Source organism: Eulemur rufifrons, chromosome 1, assembly GCF_041146395.1.
Source record: "Eulemur rufifrons isolate Redbay chromosome 1, OSU_ERuf_1, whole genome shotgun sequence".
NCBI lineage: Eukaryota > Metazoa > Chordata > Mammalia > Primates > Lemuridae > Eulemur > Eulemur rufifrons.
The window spans coordinates 27,947,377-27,968,027 of record NC_090983.1 but is presented as its reverse complement, the minus strand read 5'-3'; the positions used below and the strand labels follow the sequence as shown (position 1 = coordinate 27,968,027).

Below are 20,651 nucleotides of genomic sequence, written 5' to 3'. Positions count from 1 at the left end.
CGACATGAGAGCCCACGGAACTTTGAGTCTCTCTAATCAGTTTTGATGTCAAGGTCAGGCATCACAATGGTGTAATCCAATCATAGGGTTAAAATATGTCCTTATCATAATCATCACCTTCACCCCCTAAAAACAACATATACCTGTGGGCAGACATCTAAAATCCTTTGCTGGGGGAATTAAGGGTCCACCACACGCTCACAGTTATAACAGATTTAAAATGCAAGAGCCAGAAAGAGAGGATGCATTGAAATTCACTCACAGTACAGTGTATCCATCAATCAACCGGTGTAAACCGCAGATCTCAGTGCCCTGAACAGGCAGTCTGAACAAAGGGATTCGAGTCCACTGGAGGCCCGGGTACTGGGTATCTGGTGTCAGCCACCTCCCCATGGGGAAGAGAGGTGGAAGGGCAAAAGGAAGAAGGTTTCAAGTACGCATAATTTTTCTTCATTTTACTTGAGAAGGCCCAAGGCTGGGCTGTTTACACTCAGAAAGGAAAAGCCAAATGAGCGTTCCATGCTGGGGTGTTCTGCTGGCAGGGCTCACCCAGGTGCAGCTTCTCGGGAGTGCAGCTGCAGCGCGTTTGCAGGGCTGGAAGTTAGTAGAAAAAAGACATGATTAGAGGGAAAAAAAAAAGGAAAAAAGAACTGTCTTTGGGTACTTTGAAAGCAGCTGCTGATAGACTCTAGTGAAGGGTTATCAGTGGATCCCTTCAAAGTCTTGAAGCAGGAAACCATGAAAGAACTTCTGAGAAAAAATATGGAGGGGAGTTTGAGTGGGCTAAGTACCGATTCTCACAGACTTTGATTGAAAAATTGTAGTGAATTTGAAGCATATGAGCAACGGTGGTTCTCAAAGGCTCCATAATTCAGCTAGTTCACTACAAATTCACTGAACCACTTCTGGTGTTACTTCAAATCCCTGCCACCACCAAAAATGTTAGAGGCAATCCAATACACAATTCTAATTTATGGATGCTGTATTGACAGATTCCTCTTCCCGGAGCTTCACAGGTTGGGCCTCCAGTGAATCTGGGCATTTGAAAAACGTTACTAAGTGGAGTCTGTGCATGCACGCCAAATCTGTAGGGATGCATTCAGAATGTACCCAAGTCTCATGATCATGGTGAAGTCTAATATTTTAAAATTGTTTTTTTTTTAAAGCAAACACAGATTTGATTTTAACAGGTATACTGGCAAAGAGAAAGTATCAACTATTATTTTATATTGTAATTTAAAAATACAGTTTCACCAATGACTTCCATATTAGCCCACACTCTGTAGCAAAATGTGGCTGATTCTCTGCTTACTGTGCACAATCCTAGAAATTGGCAAAGAAAAAAAAGGGCAGCATCTTATATCCCTGCAATGATTTAACTTGGCAGTTATTAGAGGGAGAGCTCGTATTATTTGGATCCTTTTACTTAAAAAAAATATATGTGGACATCTATTTACCTATGGTACATTGTACTCACAACATTCAAAATTAAATTTTTGTCAAAACGACAAGTGCTGTTCACATTTGTCTTCTTCAGTCCTTACTAGTCAAAACCAAGTGTTCCATAGTAGATCTGCTAATTACAGATGGCCCTAAGCACTTCCTCAAAGGGCTGTGCTCAAAGTAGTAATGCCAAAGCCTTGGAAGGTTGAAAGATACTGTATATTCATGGCTTGCATGCGTCTAATAGTTTGTCTCTCTTTATTTTGCCCATTTCTGCTTCTCATCTTCTCTGCTCCTTTGTACTGTTTTAGGTTAATCCTCTGTGAGGCGTCAATGCCAGTCTTCCCATCTCCATTGCTCATGTTTTAGCTTCATGTCCTTTCCCTTTGAATCTAGTGACTTCCCGATTAAAAAACACCAATGGGGAGTGGCATGTATTGGAAAGGCAGTTAACTTAATAAACCTATTTCTGAAAACCTCAGAAACATGTAGACAATGTGTTTATTCCTGTGTTGGGGAAGCCTAAACTTGATGGGTGGGAAGGGGGTTTTTATGACGTCCAACAAAAAACAATAGAGATGCACAAAGCAGAACAAAAGTAACTACGTATTTCCTGCTTTGACCTTCGTTAATTGTCCCTCACCTTCTCCTTTTTCTTATTTTTGCTTTAAAACTTTTTTAAATTTTAAACTAACAGAAAAGTTGCAAAAAATAGCACAGTTCCAAAGTACATTTCACCCAACTCCCCATAATGTTAAGATAGCGGGTAACTATGGTACAAGGACCCAAACCAAGAAATTAACATTGGCACAAAACTATTAACCTACAAACCTTATTTGAATTTCACCAGTTTTTCCATTCAGGATTCCACATTGCGTTACTTGCTGTGTCTCCTTGGTCTCCTGTGCTCTGTGACAGTTCTCAGTCTTTCCTTTCATGACCTTGACACTTTCAAACGCAGTGGTCAGTTATTTTGTAAAATGTCCTTCAATTTGGATTTTTCTGATGATTGATCATGATTAGATTGAGGTTATGCATTTTGGGCTAGAATACTGCAGAAGTGATGCGCCTTTCTTAGGGGATGCATGGTATCAATACACCTTATAACTGGTGATGTTGACCTTGATCATTAAGGCATATCTGCTGGGTTGCTTCACTGTAAAGTTACTATTTTCCCCTTAGTAATTAATAAATATCTCAGGGGAGATATTTTGAGACTATGCAGATATACTGGTTCTCCTCAGATCTTCACCCACCACTGTTAGCATCCAATGGTGGGTCTTGTTGGCAGCAGTTGTTACTGTGGTCAGTGGTGCTTTCCTGTTTCGCACATTCTTTCTACATTCATGAATTGGAATTCTTCTCTAAGGAAAAGCTGTCCTTTCTCCTCCTACTAATTTATTTATTTAGTTATTTATCTCATTACAGACTCATGGATATTTATTTTAGTCTATGTGCTATAATCTGGTCCTATCATTGTTTAGTTTTTTGCTCAAATTGTTCCAGCTTTGACATTGGGAGCTCTTTTAGGATAGCTCCTCTTCCCCTTTAAATTGTCCAGACTGTTTTTGAGAATTTTCTCCCTTTTTGGCACTGTGAGATACTGTAGGTTTATCTCATATTTTCCCCACCACAGCCCAGGAATTGACCATTTTTCCAAGGAGGCCTGATATCCTTTCATCGTGGAATCCTATTCAGAAGCCAAGATCTGGGCTCGAGGAGTGCTCATTGCTTGGGTATCATTGCTTCTGGACCCTCTCAGCAGACAGAACTTGGAGATGCTATAAATATAGATATACATACAGACTAACCCATGCATACACATATCTATATTTACTTCTAAATCTATCTGTATACATATTAAAAAACCATGAATTTATACTGATAATTCCACTTCCAATACAACACCACAGTGTTCATTCTAGCCTCTTCCTCCTTTCCTTATTTGTAACTTCTTCATACAGTAAGAAAGCTGGCTCTCATTATCTACAATATGTTTACTTATTTGTTCAACCCTAATATATTCCTAAAGTTGTTTCAGAATCACTAACCCATACCCTTGTACTAACCAGAGTACAGTCTTTGTATACAATTCTTCTTCCTTTAGCCTTATAGTATTATGTCAAAATACTGTTTTCTGATGTTACTTAGGTTAGTTCTTTTCTTCCTCAAGCCTTCATGTGGTTTTGTTAGTTATTTGTAGTATAATTAAGTTCATTTGTTATAGTTATATTCTCATTTGGGGTTTCCCCCATCTTGGTTGATTGTTTTTAATGTACATGTGGTAAAATTCACTCTTTGTTGTTCACAGTTCTGTGGGTTTTGACAAGTGCAAAGAGCCATGTATCCATGGTCATGATACAGAGCAGTTCCAACCCCAAATCTTCCCCACCCTTCCTACCCCTGACCATCTCCGATCCCTGTAGTTTCATCTTTTCCAGTATGTCAGAAATGGAATCAGACAATAAGTAGCCTTTTCGGTATGGCTTCTTTCATTAGCAAAATGCACGTGAGTTCATCTATATTGTTGTGTGAGTAGTATACCACTGTATGGATGTGTACAATTTGTTATGCTTGCCCATGCGTCTGATGTTTATATTCATAAAATTGCCCGCTGGATTGATACTTGTTGGATTGCTTCTTGGGACTCTGAAACTGTGACTTGAAACTGTGATTTTTTATCTTTCTTTAGCACATTTAATCTTATTTACTTTGGTTATTTGCTACAACCATCAATCATTTTAACATTCCAAGGAGGGTTAGATCCGACCCTTAATTATTTTTGGTAAGATTGACAGGGAGAGTATGGATAATTGAAATCTTCACATAATCCATAAGCCTTGTAATAGCTACTTCTTCTTCCCCCAACTACTTAAAGGTAGCAAAATTGACTCATTTTAAGTTTTATATCCTTTCCCTTCCTTTACTCATCCTCTGGTAGAAGCACTAATGAGTCCTCAGGTGACCATAAAAATGGAAAGACAGAGAAAAAGGGGAAGCACAGGATGTAAGTAATCTACATAGTAGATAAAAAGCCTCTGAGTCACTGAGAATTGATTGCCCTCTAGTAAAATAGATCTGAGCAGGGATTATGTGCCTTTGACTTATTTTTGATTCTCATGTAATGCTTGGTACTTGTTGATTCAATGACTTATGGTCAGTCCTAAAAGTCCACCTAAAATAATATATTCCTACTCGGAAAATACCAACCTCCCAGCTCTGTTGTCCTTCGCAGCTGTCTATGTGCTGTTCACTACAAAGCATGAGGTTAATTTGTGGTACTGGGAGAACTTTAATTGCATTAAAGCAGGTATTTGTAAATTACAACCATGGATACATACACCTGATAGTCTTTTGGGAATCTGTGCACTCCTAGAAATTATATATACTAATGTAATTATATAGATTCCCTTTCCTGGGAGGGAGGACCATAGTTTCAATCAGATTTCAAAAATGTAAAACAAAATGAGCCAGCAAGATCATCTGCATGACTCCTCTAATATTGACCTGGTGACTCTGAGAGCCCTCATACCCTGTTTCTGAGAGATGTTCCTTTGGACTCAAGAAGCACTCACTAGACCATAAATTCCTTAAGAGAAAATATTGAATTTTTTTTTAAATATCTCTAGCACCTAACACAGAGCCTGATTTTAAATAGGTGTTTAATAAATGCTTTCTGAATTAATTCAATATTTTTGGGCTACTGATAGTACTTTGTAGTCTACTGATACAGTAAGAAATCTGATTAGCTTATGTAATTTATGGGATACATAATTTAGTTTGCAGGAAACCATAAGCTTTGTCATAACATGTATTAGTTAATTACCTAATAAATTACCAAATGCTGGTGACTTTATGCAGTATTCTTTCTAGTACTTTTTATATTCACACCATGTCCCTTCCTTTCCTAAATCCCTGCAGTTTGCAGTGATAAGAAATAGGAATATATTGTCGTCTCTCTATGTTGCTACGTAAGGGAGGGAGAGTTCGACTGATTTGAAAAGACGACTATGCAGTATGAAATCTTGACAAAAATGTTTTATTTTAGTGTTTTAAACTTTGGATACAAAGTCTAAACTGCAAAACTGTGTTATTATGTAGAATTGACTGTTCTGGCTCTGTTTATTTATAAATTCCTATAAAGGGCTTTCTGAAGAAAACACTGGTAATTCATATGTTTGCTATTCAAAAAAATGGACTCAGCCTGAGCTTTGGAAGCCTGGTGTGATCCTACTTCATCTACAAAGTGGTACCCAACGACCCTAACCCACACTAATCTCTCTTTTGTATCAGATGGTGGTATCATTGAATGGTAGCATGTCCCTGTTTTGTGCATGTCAGTTCTGAACCCTCCACTTCAACATTAGCTGAGGGCTAAGCCAGTGGGTAGCAGTCAATAAAAAGCTCAGTGAATTATACTTATAGGTAGCTATGTTAATTAAAATGTATATATACATATATATAAATAAGTAGGTACTTAGATAAACCAACATTTTGCAAACTGAAATCCCACAGACTGAATTTGACTCATCTCTACCTTATGTCTGGGTCAAAGACTATTACTTTTTTTTTAACCTGAGCCAATATTTAAAAATCAAGATATTTTGCAATATCTTTTTAGACTTTTAAGACTCTAGATTTGTAATCTAGAGTTTTATAAAACTGAAATCATGTCTTTCACCTGTGAAAATGTTCCACACAATTGGCATTGAGCTGTTTTTCTGGGAAAATTGATGGATTTATGCTGCTCTATCCACATATTCTTGGCAAGGGCCCTTTTGACCACTGGCACGTATTTGTAAGACCGTCTGAGGTTGGGAGTAGAGCCTGTGGTTATGGAATAGGTCCAAGTTAACTGGCCCACACAGGGGAGCCAACCCATGACCTTGAGCCCATTACCACAGGGTTCTAACCAATTGAGCTAAATAATTGAGTAATTGTTTCTTAGCAATCTGATCAAGTCAGATGGTATATAATAAGAGTCTGTCTGTGAACAAGGGTGACGATGTCAGTGAACAAGGGAGCTTAAGATAATGGAAAAGTTATCAAGTCCTCAGATTAGTTGGCATATTATATTTGGTCAAGTAGTCGCTAAATTGGACTTCGCTATTATAGCTAATTGCATTTCTGGGGCAATTGGAACTTACAAAACTAAACTTTTATTGACTAGGATTCCTTTTGAAGGATTCAGAATTTTTGGTTAATAATTGACAACATATGTACAAACAGTTGGAGAACATAGAGGGATGGAAAGAACTTTGTACTGAATTGAGGGATTTAAGTCTCTGGTCCCAACTACTAGTGTGACCTTAGGCAGGTCCCTTGACTTTCTGAGCTTTGGGAGGGATTAGATAAACATGATCTCGAAGATCCCTACAGCCCTAAGAAATTTTCTATAACTCCATGATTTTTGAACCAATAAAAACATTTTGCATGCAAATCTCTTTATATCTTAATAACTAAAAATGAAAATAGATTTTTTTCAGAGGTAGATAATTAAATAAACAATATTTCAAAAGCACTTACTGAACAAACTTATTTTTGATATATATTGATGCTTGCATAAAATCAATATATAATATGCACAATTTCACACAGAAATCCAAGGTAAATCCAATACATAAATAAATATATAAACCATAGTTTTATGTATTACATGATTGGTTCTTAATCGCATTTTGCATTTCAAAGCACTTATGAATCACCCTAAAAATTTTGCCTTTTTATGAAATAAGCATTGTTTTAGATGCAACATATTAATGAACTGCTTTGTAATTATTATTCATGAACCTTCAGATTTGGATCCATTGATATGGCCTTTTTAGAACTGCCTCTCCTCCCCTAACTTGCTAAATTTACATTAAGTACTTTAAGCTCAGGCATTCCTTACCAAATTGTTCATTTTTCTGGTTTTTCTTTCTTTTCTTTCTTACTAATACACTCAAATATTGCTTTTATAGAACTGAGATAATGGTTGGATTTATTGTTCTTTTATCCAAACTGACTCTTCCATCACTGAATTGACTGGATTAGTTAGCACACAGAGCTCAGTAAGATGGGTCCTAGAGAGTTTTAGGGTTGGTGTAAAATGAATGACAACAGCTTAGTCACACTTGAAAAAATATATTGGCTTGGGTTTCCAAATAACCTTCCAAAATGAAAAACACAAATACTGTGGGTTTCTACAGAATCAAATATGACTGTAATGTTTGTAAAAAAGATTAGTTATTGGAAGTCACTTCAATATTAGGTGGTGAAGTTTAGAAATACTAAAAATGGGGAGACCAGAAGCATTAAATCCAAAGCCAAACACAGGCTGCAGATGCTGTGGGTGCTGGTTGCCAGTCCCACCACCATCCGAGTTACGTGGCTGGTGCACCCTGCACCAGCCCTCCAGAGCCATTCGGAGACGCAGGCTACCATTGTGGCAGATCATGGAACACCTCTGTCATCTGAATAAGCACATAGCTGGGAAAAAGTTTTTAATATCATTTTTGTATTTGATGTCACACAAACTTGATTTGATTTTTAAAAATAGCCCCAGAGATAAAGAAACACCCTCTGATAAATTTACTTGGTTGAGAATCACCCACATTTTTTTTAAAGATATGTTCACCAAAGACCCCATCTGGAATGTTCCACTCAGAGGCTCAGACCTCTGCTTTATGTAATTATATGCTTTACGGGATTGTGCAGCTCATTATATATACACAGAATTCCTAGCCTTGGTTTCTTTTGTTATTCTGTGAGAACACTGGCAGCCATTTTGAACTATAGAGCAGTATCAGGAAACCGCAGGAATTATTCATCTGTGGTACTGAAGAAAGGAAAAATTAGCCATGGGTACACGAAAGGGAGGAACAAGAAAATATACTTACATAGCAGAATAGTAGTTTCACAGTCTAGTGGACAAGCAAATAGGAGCCTGATGCTTTGGACAGACTATAAATCAATTTCTGATTTCTTTGGTCAAATTGTAAATCATCACTGTGCAAAGCTACGACCCATTTCCAGGTGAAGGCAGTACTTTTGTGATTGTGTGTTATTTGTAATAGCTCTTTCTGAATTACAAGTGATTAGAAAACCTTGTCAGAAATCAAGTTGTTTTTGCTGTTGTTTAATCCTAGATATGTTTGCTCTAGATGTTAGACTGCTAAAGAATGGGATTATATCTACTTTTATAAAACTATATTAAAATCCCATGGGAAATCTTCTATGAAAAAATAACTGTCTTTTGTCCAGGCCCCTATAGACAAAAGGGGAGCACTGCTGAACAGAGCAGTCCCTGAGTGATGGTCAATCTAGGCTGAGCTCCTTTGAGATAAGGTGTTGTAGCACCTGTAGGATTCCTAGAATATTTAAGTTGCAGATATAGGTTCCAAATTTCTACACTTCAAGGAGAAGCCAAGGAAAGGGCGGGTTGCGGTTCTAAACTTTTAAAAAATGAGTGGAGGCAGGGCACAGTGGCTCACGCCTATAATCCTAGCACTCTGGGAGGCCGAGGTGGGTGGATTGTTTGAGCTCAGGAGTTCGAGACCAGCCTGAGCAAGAGCGAGACCCTGTCTCTACTAAAAATAGAAAGAAATTATATGGACAGCTAAAAATATATATAGAAAAATTAGCTGGGCATGCTGGCTCATGCCTGTAGTCCCAGCTACTCGGGAGGCTGAGGCAGGAGGATTGCTTGAGCCCAGGAGTTGGAGGTTGCTGTGAGCTAGGTGACACCATGGCACTCTAGCCTAAGCAACAGAGTGAGACTCTGTCTCAAAAAAAAAAAAAGAGTGGAGACCCTTGTGGGCAACACAAACTTAACAAATTTCCTGAGACTTGTGACTTTTGGGCCCTAGAAGAGTCAAAGTATGTAGAATTTCATTTGAGACATTCAGGATATAAATATTTCTTTCCTCTCAGCCTATTTGTAGTTGAGAATCAATTCCATTTTATGGCCTCATCTTCAAGGACTTATAGAATAAAAAGGGATATTAGTTAACTTTAAATCTAACATAAAAATATTGAAATCTGATCCCTTGCCTTACAAACTAAGTTAGGGTTTATATATATATTTTTTAATTACCACTTTCTCCAAAAGAACTCTTCTATGAAAGAGTACAGATGGAGGTATCGTTATTTAGAATTCTTTTAAGGGCAGGATGAAATCTAATGACAAAGATGAGTAGTGTCAAAACTTTAGAAAGTGCAGCAACTACCTCACACATATGTTTGTTTGAAACCTAAGATTAAGGAGGCAATAATTTCTGAAACTCTGAAATTAAAGGTCTGAGATAGATACCATTGTTTTTAATGGAAGACATCTTGCAGATTAATCATCCTTAATGATGGCTTTGGGTTTAAATTTCATTCTAGAATTTGGCCTGGCATTTTTGAAAACAGGGTGTTTGGACAACATGAAAGAACTGGTCATCATGAGGTATAAACCTAAGGTGACCCAGTGCCCCTATGGCACTGGGAATGCTAGGTGCTCGTTACCTCTATTAGGTGAGTAACTGTCTGTCCCCCATTTGGTCTTGCTGTGGCTGTAGACATGCTGGGCTGTGGCTAGCTTGTGATTACCACATCTAAACAAAGCTAGTATGGTGATTTGTGGGTTCATAGGGAATGTATCTTCTAGCTTGGGAGCTTTATGGTAAAATAACATGATAAGTTAGGGGGAACCATTGAGTCCTTCTTCTAGGATAAAGAATGTTCAGAGAGGAGAAAATGGATATCTTCCCTGATATCCTAACCCCATATTTAATTCAGTTCAACAATAAGTGTTGAATTTTTACTATGCATCAGGCACTAAGAATGAGGGTAGAAACCAAATTTAACTAATTTACTGTATTCTTAGCACCTACTGGAGGATCTGGTACAAAGAAGGTGCTTGACAAGCATTTAAGTATTTCTTAAGTGAATGCATGAATCTATGCGTGCATAAACAACAAAAATATATAGCGATCCAGCCCTTGAGGAGCTCACAGTTAAGCAAAGATTAAAATGATGTCCTACCTTCTATACAGCTGCTAACATCAGCACAAACCCTCATCTCCACACTCTTTCCCTGAACAGACTTTCCATCCAAAGGTTAATATGCCCACACAAGTTTGTTTTGTTTAGTGAAAATGTCATATACATCATAAAATTAAATATAAGTTTTAGTGAATTGAGATAGACATTTCAGAATTCAACCCCCAACAATTCTCCCTTATTCAAAATTTTTACTTTTACAGGAAAAAGAACCCTAAGAACCAAAGTTAAGAGCTTTCACCTTTTAAGAACAGATTCAAACTTAGTATCACTTGTTAAGAATCAATATAAGAACTCTTTTCCATTGTTTAAGGCTCTCTTACCAACTCTTTCATGCATTAATTATTTTGCTTCTTTTGTATTTATACAATAAATGCTTGACAAAAAGCCACATAATTTAAGATTTTTATGGCACAATGGAAAAATTTCTTACCCCCAAGGGTAAAAAATTTCTGTGATGTTTTCATTGTCTTTTCAGGGAAGATCTTATATACTAATAAGAGGAAGAAAATGAAAGGGGGAAAAAAGCCCTAGTATAACTAATTTATGTGATATTCAGAAAGTTTAGAATATATAGAACATAAAAGAACATTACATGAGCTATAGAGGGTTAATGCTGTGTGTTCTTAATTTTAAATTTCAGATAAATATGATTTCAGCTTTGATCCTACATGGACTAATTCTTTTGTCACTCAACTAATTAATTCAGTATGCTAGAGAAAAGATGCTAATTTGGGCATCAAAGAAGTGATAATTTTTTTGTTTAATCAGAGTTTTAAAGATAAGTTTTACTCCCATTAGACTGGGTCTGGAACTCAGTCATTTTATTCTGATTTAGTGCAAATGAATTCCATAGAAAATGTGCCCTGTTTCTCTTAACATCTGAAGATGGAGCAGTAGGATTCAGGTCCTTTGCATAGTCATTATTAGAAAAAAATGAGTCATTTCTTCATATTGTCCATTTGTTCTTTGCACATAACAAGGAAGTCACCATCATCTTTTCTTTCCGATAATGGAGTATTATCTATACAAATTGCATGCATATTAATTTGTGCTGTGGCATGTAAGTTGTATTTGACGTTGTACTTAGAGACTACAGATGAGGCCTCCAGCTCCCACAGCACTTTCAGTTAGCCTTCCCTGGGTTTGACTTGTTTGACATGAGTCAGTTTTTCCCTTTCCAGGCAGTGCCACCTGTCTGTGAATGGGGAGTTCAGAGCTATTTCCTACGGGGACCATTTCCTTCTGCAGGATCAGTCTGTGGTCAGTGTGCAGTGAGCAGGGCAGGCTGGGCATGGGAAGGAGAAGACACCGTGCAACCTCCCACAGCTGATAGAAAAACATTTAGAAATCAGGTGTGATTTGGTCTCAAAACACTCTTTCCGTTCCTAGTTTTCCAGTTTCCGGGGCAAAGGAGGTAGAGAAAAGGGAAGGGAAGAGGAAGAAGGGGATGCTGCGGGCACACGAAAGAGAAGGGAGGATCTGGCTGCTGGCTGAACTCTAAATTCCAGCCGTGGGATCTGCTCGAGTCGCTACTGGGATTTTAGGCACAGGCCATCAGTTGTGTCTGTTTACTCAACCAGCCTTCAGAAAAGCCCAAAGATTCACTTAAAAATAATAATAATAAAAAGGAAAAGACATACATTCTACTGCTTTGAAAGTAAGTAAACATTTAATAAAAAGAAAAGCCTCTTTATTAAGAAAACATAAAAATGCAAGAAGACCTGTTTCTGTAGTGCTCCCGTTAAATATATTTCCCAGAAATCGTAAGCATTTAGTCTGAGCCACTAAGTGCTTGCGATTTGCCCTCCATGTTTTGAAGCCAGTAAGAGTGTATGAAAGCAATTAATCAAAGTTCACTGAGCTCCTGAAGAGTATTTCTTCTTCTGGAAAGCAGAGGGATAAAATAACTTAAAACTCAGTGTGGTAGTGACAGTTAATAGGCTTTTTAGAGTCCCTCTGTGGATCTGAAAATCATACCTTATTAGTATCTTTATCTTTCTTGCTCACTCATTCATGCTTATTTTTACTTAATTTTAATTTGGGCCTCTTTTTCGTAAGTTTTCCTTTTTTATTTTTTCTTAACAGAGTGCTGCTTTAATAACCTCAGAGTAGAGTTTTTATTTGCTACCAAAATGCTCAGTAAAAGCAACTGCCCAGTGTCTCACAAATCCCTTAACTGATTCCTACAAATCATCCTTCCAGAGGCCCCTTGTTCTGTTTGTTTTTAGGAATATTGCGTATTGGGGATGTGTGCTTTGCTTTACTTTCTGGACCCTCTAGAATTCTTTTCAATGTATCCAGTATTTCCAAATCTATTGCATTTCCTAGCCCCTCAGCATGAGGAAAGCAAATTAGCTCAAGGATTCCCAGCCGCTGAATTTAGCCAGAGAGCTGCTTAAGGTTCTACCCCGCAGATGTTTTATCCACTTAGGCAGAAATCCTAGAATGTCATAGGACCTCCCTGCTTTTTAATCTTAAGAACAAACATCAACCTATTTGAGATGTGAAGACTCCCTGCTTCGGAATGAAAAGTTGCCATGACCACCAATTTAGGAATCTCATCGTAGGAATGAGCGATAACACAGAGAAAAGTAGCTGCTTAAGGTAGGCGATGTTGGCCTTCAAGGGAGCAGTAGATAAAGACATCAGTGGCATTAAACAGGGTTGTTGCTTTCACAAAGCTGGTCATCATCTTGGAAACTTATAAACTTACCCAAAATAAATGTCTAAACTATATACCAGAAATTAAAATTTTAGTTAGAATCTTAATTCCAGGATCTCAACTGCCTTTTAACCCAGTTAGGGTTAATAAGAAAGATTTTTAATATTGAGTTTTTCTTCAGTTATTAAAGCACCAACTCACTCAGTTTCTACTTGTCTACACATCCTATAAAGCAAATCCCTGTCTACTTTTCCATGCCATGGAGTGGACTTTGTGGACTTACGGAGTTTAAAATATGGCACTGCTGTGGTGAAACGCACACTGGATTTTGTAGCTTTTCTCCCCCACTCTCCTTAAAAGTCACAGGCATTCGCCACAGCAGCCAAATTAAAATATTTTCCCTTCTTCATCAAGATTAGTTTGCAGCAAACACAAATCTGTTCATTATTCTATCAATAATATTAACATAAAAGTAGGTAATGCCCTTGGGTACCCAAAAAAGGGGGAATGGGGATGGGAACTCTAATTGGTCAATTTTCACTGAATTTTATCGGATTCATTAGCTCTCAAATACAGTGGGAACCAGGTGAAGTAAACAAGGAAAGACCTTTAGTGCATAAATTTTAGAGAGAAGCAATAGCTGAAGTGCACAAAACCATATGACATTACAATACATGGAAGTTAATTTCATCAGCATATGCATATGCTAATTCAGAACACAGTTTAGAATACATCAGACAACAGAAACCTTTTATGGGTGGATTTCAGAATAAACTATGGAAATAATAGTCAAAGGCCTGTGAACTTCTCTGCCCCCATATTGTGCTTGAGCTATTTCAAACTGCATAATTTATGAAATGATAAGGAACTATCATGCCTAATTTGTAAGGCAGCTACTTGCGGAGTGGACGAACCATTATCCAAGTCCAGAAAACACTATGACTGTGAGGTCTGTGCTTTTTCACATCCGAGATTGTTTCATAGATGTATGACTTTAATATTAGTGGTGACTGGATTTTTTAGTCTTTTCCAAAAGCATCATTGACACCCAAAGACATTTCCTGATTGTAGGAGGAGAAATATATACTTTGTTTCAAACTTTTCAGCTGTCTTTGGATTCTTCATAGCTCCCAGCTAATTTGGAACAAGAGTGAATGAAGTTTTTCCTTGCCTGACTGTTTGGTCCTCATAGGCCATCACTCAGGATTGCTTTTATATAGTGTGTGCACTAAGTGAACGTGGAAGGGTCGATGGTAATAACTGCATAAACTGCCCAGTGGGATCTAAGAGGAAGATTGTAGACAGACAGAACTTAGAAGTGAACAGAATTAAGAAGTGAATTAAATGAGAGACTAGACATGAAAAAAGCCAAAGATAGAACTACACATATTATGAATTTGAATCATTCATCAGTGTATGTATTGGAGTCTGGGAGGAATTTGAAAGTCATCATTATCTACAAAACCCAAGGAAAGAAATAGAAGAAAATATTTGCTGAGAAATTAGTAGGTAGCTACTAAGAATGATATCAAAATCTTTATCATATAGAAAACAATGGGATACCAGAGGCTTGTTTAGTTAGTTGGGTTTAGGGGTTATTTACCTGATAATTGACATTGTTAATGGTTAAATTCAACATGCATAGTCTAGTGTGATGTGTAGTGGTTACTTGGTAATGAGTGAATGAATGAACAAACCATTATCAAATTCCACTTTCCCAGATGGCTGTTTAGAGCCTTTCTACCTGGGCAAAATTAGTGAGGTTTGTTTTGGGTGTTTTTCTATAACTCTGTCTGAGATTCTTGTGTACCTTGTATAATTCAATCTCCTTTGATTTCTTAAATTGTACAAAGATATCTCATTTTGTAGATAGAAACCATTTTACTTATACATGTTGCATCATATTAACTGATAAATTAGCTGTCTGGGACACCCTCACTCCTCTTTATCAACTCTGTAAACAAACTGCTTTCCTCTCCTTCATGCTGCTTTTCCTGAGTCTCCTTTCTCCCATCTAAGGCTTGTCTCCCTAGAGGTGCTATACATCTCTGTACTCTTCCCTTAGCAAGAACTTTATTCTCCTAATACCAAAATCCATAGCAGCCTTATTCACAAGAGCCAAAATGTAGAAACAACCCAAATGTCCATCAGTGGATGAGTGGATAAACAAAATATGGTTATGTACACAATGGAATATTACTCAGCCTTAAAAAGGAATGAAATTTTGATATATGCTACAACATAGATAAACCTTGAAGACCTTATTCTAACTGAAATAAGCCAGATACAAAAGGACAAATGTGCGATTCCACTTACGTGAAGTCTCTATAATAGTCAAATTCATAGAGACAGAAAGTAAAATAGTGGTTACCAGGGGCTAGAGGAAGGGGTGGATGGGGAGTTTATTGAGTTGGGTACAGAGTTTCAGTTGGAGATAGTGAAAAATTCCAGAGATGGATAGTGTATTGGTTGCACAACAAGGTGAATATACTTAATTCCACTGAACTATATACTTAAAAACAGTTAAAATGGTAAATTTTATTTATGTTTATTTTACCGCATAAAAAAGAAAAGTTTATTCTTCTCTTTCCTCTATCTCCAACATCTCACTCTCTCTGGGATTTTTTTTTTTCTATCAGCAAATAAAGGTTCTCTGGTATAAGCCAAATTGAAACCTCCTTCTTCAGCATTCCACACCTCCAGCTGCCACCCTCCCAGCCAACTTTTTGAAATGGTTGCAGAGACACACACTTTTATATTCATATACTTACCTGCCATTCACTCTTGCGATCACGCCCCTTTGACTTCTGCTCATGCCACTCTGCTGTCCCTTGCTTTGAATGGCTTTATGTTGCCAAATCCAGTGAACGCTCTTCAGTCCTCACCTAGCTGGACTCTGAGCAGGGTTCCCGGCCATTGACCACATCCTCCTTATACTCTTCTCAGATTTTCTTGTGACCACACTCTTCTGATTTTCTTTCTGTCTGGCCGACTGTTCTTTCTCTGTCTCTTTTGTCCACCACCGCCTCCTTCCTGTATTCAACCTTTAAATGTCACAGTTGCTTAGGACCTGGGCATGGGCACTTGGATGCCCCAAAGTCAGACCGAAACAATCGTGATGTGAATTGCATTTTCGCTATATCTCCCTCGGCTCCCCATTTCCAAATCACTCTCTCATCTCTGGTCCAAGCCACCATCCTCTCTCACCCACACTTCTGCAGCCGTCCCCAGCCAACTTTACCAGTTTTATTTATCGTTCTGCTTTTACTTGTCGTTGGTTACTTCAGCAATCAGGATAGTCTTTTAGAAATACCTACACATTGTGTCACTTCTGCTCAAATGACTTGGTTACTCATGTTTCTCCGCTACCAGCTCCTGAAATCTGCCAATTTCTTCACCTGGCTTCTCGGTGCCTCGAATGACTAAGCAGTGACTGCAGACCAAACCCCAAACTTGCTTCAGACCTGTGCTCGTGGCTTTTCTGCCCACATCCTGGCAGCATCTCTCCTCTGCTCTCCTGGCTTCAGCCACCCTGGCCTTCCTTCGCTGCTTGGAATGCGCCAGCCAAACCCGTGTCCTTGGCACGTGCTGTTTTTTCCACCCACAAGGCTTTTCTTCCACTCTTTGCTTGTCTGGAACCTCTCACTCTTATATTCTCGGCTTAAATGCCATTTCTTCACTGAGACCTTCCTCAATCTATCAATTCCCTATTGTCTCTCCTAGCATCCTTCATAGCACTTTTCACAATTGACGATTACATGTGTATACTTGTTTGGTGACTGTCTCCTCAATAAGAATGTAAATTCCATGAGGATAATGTGTGGTTTTGTATTACAACATAATATCAATTTATATCAAGTGCTTATGACACTATCCAACACATAGTAGATGCCTAATAAATATTTTTTTAAATAAAAGGAAGAAAAAAAGAAAGACAGAAAGAGAAAGAAGAAGGTTTTCCATGAAGCTGTTTCATATAACCTCTATGGAAATAAACAGAAAGTGGACAGGTGTTTTAAGCAAACTTGTAATTCATGAACATCTAAATTTATATAAAGGGTATGTTGAAAGGTGATTTTTCCACTTTACAAAAAGATCCATCATAAGATTCTTTAAACAGGCTTCCCAGGTACATGTAAAATAAGATTTTATTGATTAAAACCATATGTTTGCACAAAAATTTTCAGGAAAATATCTTTTATATAAAACAAGGTTGACCTCTAAGCAATTTCCTTAAGGCACCTAGCCCAGAATGGCCAACTCTCAAATTTCTAAGGTAACAGATAATGGGAGGCCTGGAATGCAATGGATATTTGAAACCCCAGAATGCAAAGCAGTAATTTCAGCCATACGGGGTCCTCATGACTTTTCTCACAAAAATAGCTAATGGAGAGATAAACCACCCTGACCTCTCTTTCTGTATCTCAGTGAAATTAAGGGTGCCTGTGAAATGACCCCCAAAAAGACTGCTATGGGAGGGAAAACAAAAGCTTGTAAAAGTCACCAAATTGATGCTTTCCTCCTAACTCCCTCCACCCTCACTACCATCACCATTGATAATTAAGTTGTCTGATTGCAAAACTGGAAAAAGAATTCAGTGTGTTAATAAATAAAATGCAATTAACTTCTCTGGGTCTCAATTTCTTTGTCTTAACAACATGAGAGTCCTTTTGAAAGATTACCATGTTTTATAATGCTGTTCTCGAACCTACCCAAACTTTACAAATAAGGTACTTTGTAATCGTTTTCTCTAATAAAATGAGTTTCACAGCTATTTCTGCCCTTCTTACTGGAAACTTTAATAAAGGATCATGAACTCTAAGTCAAAACATTTATAATATCTGTAGAACTGGTTGATTTGAGTATTATTGACAGTTCTTCCTAAGAAGAAAATACTTTGCAGAATTTACTTAAAACTAAGTAAATTTTCTTTACCAGACATACTCCACTATGATGGAAGCATAGTAAGCTATTCTTGACTGCAGTACAAATAAGACATTTTAGCTGCCAGAAGGAAAGATGATTTATTTGGTGTGGTAATAAAGATCAAGGTAGACTTGGGAATGGGTTAGTTTTGCCCTTCAAAAACAAGACACTTTCATCTCAGAAAATCCAAAGCTTCCAAATTTAGAAGAAAATATGTGGGACATGGAAAAAAATAAGCCTAGTAGCTATAAAGCTTTTGGCAACGTTTTTGCCCCATCAACTGCCTGAAGCAGGATTTCTGCCCTGACTTCCCAAAATTTTGAATATTTTGCCCAAATACTACTATATGTAATGATATTTTGAGGGAAAATTATCTATCTAAGTGATATACTAAGGCATTAACTTCTCACATAAACATACTTAGAGGAATGAGACTGATCCTAAGACTCTTCTGCATGGATCTGGAATGCTAAAGAACATCTTAATGGAAATATGATTTAGATATCTCCTGCTCTGTAGGCTAAAGAGAGGTCTTGTATATCAGCAAATCTGAATTTTATTTCAAAATTAATGTTCTTATATCTTTGCCTGTATTTTTTTCTCTCTTCCCTACTTCTATAAGTGATATAAGGTCATTTCTTCAGTAAAAAAAAAAAAAAAAAGGAATAGATTCAGAAAGGGGGGGAGGAAAGAGAGAAATAGACCTGAAAAAGGACTGGGGAATGATGGAGTTAGAACTGACAGTTGGTCAGCCAGGGTCCTCCAAACTAGACAGGATACAATAAGAAAATTGCAGTAGTAGAGGTAGTTTGGAGAGATGGCAATGGGGAGAGAGAAAGTTCAGGAAAGAAGACTTGCTAATTGAAATTGGCAACTGAGAATTATGCAGAAGAGTCAAGACTGGAGGCTTCTCTGGAAAGCAGCATGTAGTCTGTACTGTGATGGCAGCACAATTGTGAATATTTGCAACGCCATCTTCAGGTGTGATACTCAGAGCTGCCACTGGACTGACAGCCTCTGCTATGGATCGAAACACAATCCAGAAAGGCACAAATATATACGCATTTTATGGAATTCCAGAGAAGACAGAAACATGAGCTTATTTTGTGATTTATTATTCTGTTTGCTTAGAGTATAGGACTTTCTTCAAAATTGATATGTCAAGTCGTCGTGTGAGGAGATCCTGATTTCCTGTGTATATTTTGGGAGGAGATGAAGGTGGGAGGAGGGAAACAAGACCAGCCTGAGCATGTGGAATTTGAAAAATCTCCCCAGGTTATTTAGATAGATAGATGGAGGGATGGATGGAGGGATGGATGGCAAGAGAGATAAAGCTAGAGCTATACACATACATACATACACACACACACACACACACACACACACAAACATACATGGTTAAAATTTAGTACTGTTCAGTAAAAAAACAAGGAATAAATGGGATTTCCATAGATTTAAGAGGCATCTTTACCTTAAGTGAACAATATGCATAATTGTGTGACTTTTTTCCCAGATTATTAGTAGAGCATCAGGTGGTTTTCTTTCTTCATGTGTGCTGGTACTGAGACCATGGAATATTGCATCTGGAGAAAATGTCTATTGGGAAAAATGCCTGTCATATAAGAATATGTCCTATTAATAATTTAATTGCATCTTCTTTTTTTTTTATTTCAAATGTGCAGCTTTCACTTTCCTAAAAGTGAAAGGAGACACAGTGTTCTTGTAAAGCATCATAATTGCCACTGTGCACATTTAACTACAGATATGCCAGGCAGCCTGGAGTGCTCAGAGCACACTAACCGGGGCCGCCTTGGGAAGCGGGGCCTACGCTAGAGAGTGACAGTGTGCGTGATGGCAGGAGTGTACCGGAAGCCCCGACATATTCTAGTCTCAGCCCTGCACTGACCCTGTTGGGAGGTCTGGTCAAAGCTCAAAGCCTCTCAGAGCTTTTGGTGCTTCATTGGTAAAATGAAAATGTTGAACTGAGTGTTCTGTGAGGTCCCTGTGGCACTATCATTATGTAATCCCATGAGTTTAACCTTAAATGTCAATGACACTAGAGCGTAGGAAGCCTTTTTAAAAGATTGTTCAATTTCTAGTGATATATTAATGATAATCTTTCAGTTTTTCACTCTCTATTGAATTAATACTTCAACATTTTGACTGTCTGTCTGTCTGTCTTCCTATCTACCTAAATAACCTGGCGAGACTTTCAAATTACACATTCTCAGGCTGGTCTTCTTCCTACCAACACTACACAGGGCATCAGAATCTCCTCACACCAGGACCTGACGTGTAAATTTTGAAGAAAGTCCTATACTCTAAGCAACCAGAATAATAGAAGAATCACAAATCCAGCCCATGTTTCTGTCATCTTCAGAATTCCATAAAAGCATATGATATTTTGCTTGATGCATAACAAATAGATAAAAAGAAGGGAAAAAAGAAAGAAGAGGGGAAAAAATGAAATTCAGTAACCATTATGTTTCTGCTTTCATTATCTTATTTTACTTGCATTCTATGCAAAACTATCTTGTATTACTTAGAATAAAGAACTGTGGCTTTTAATGAGTTTATCCCAGAAATATCTTAC

At 37.7% G+C, this 20,651-nt stretch overlaps 1 protein-coding gene across 4 annotated transcripts in view; it reads left to right on the top strand.

The window, feature by feature from the left end:
* The window catches only part of PARD3B (par-3 family cell polarity regulator beta), a 957,311-nt gene that overhangs the window by 752,178 nt on the left and 184,482 nt on the right, over positions 1-20,651 (top strand). The window lies entirely within an intron of this gene.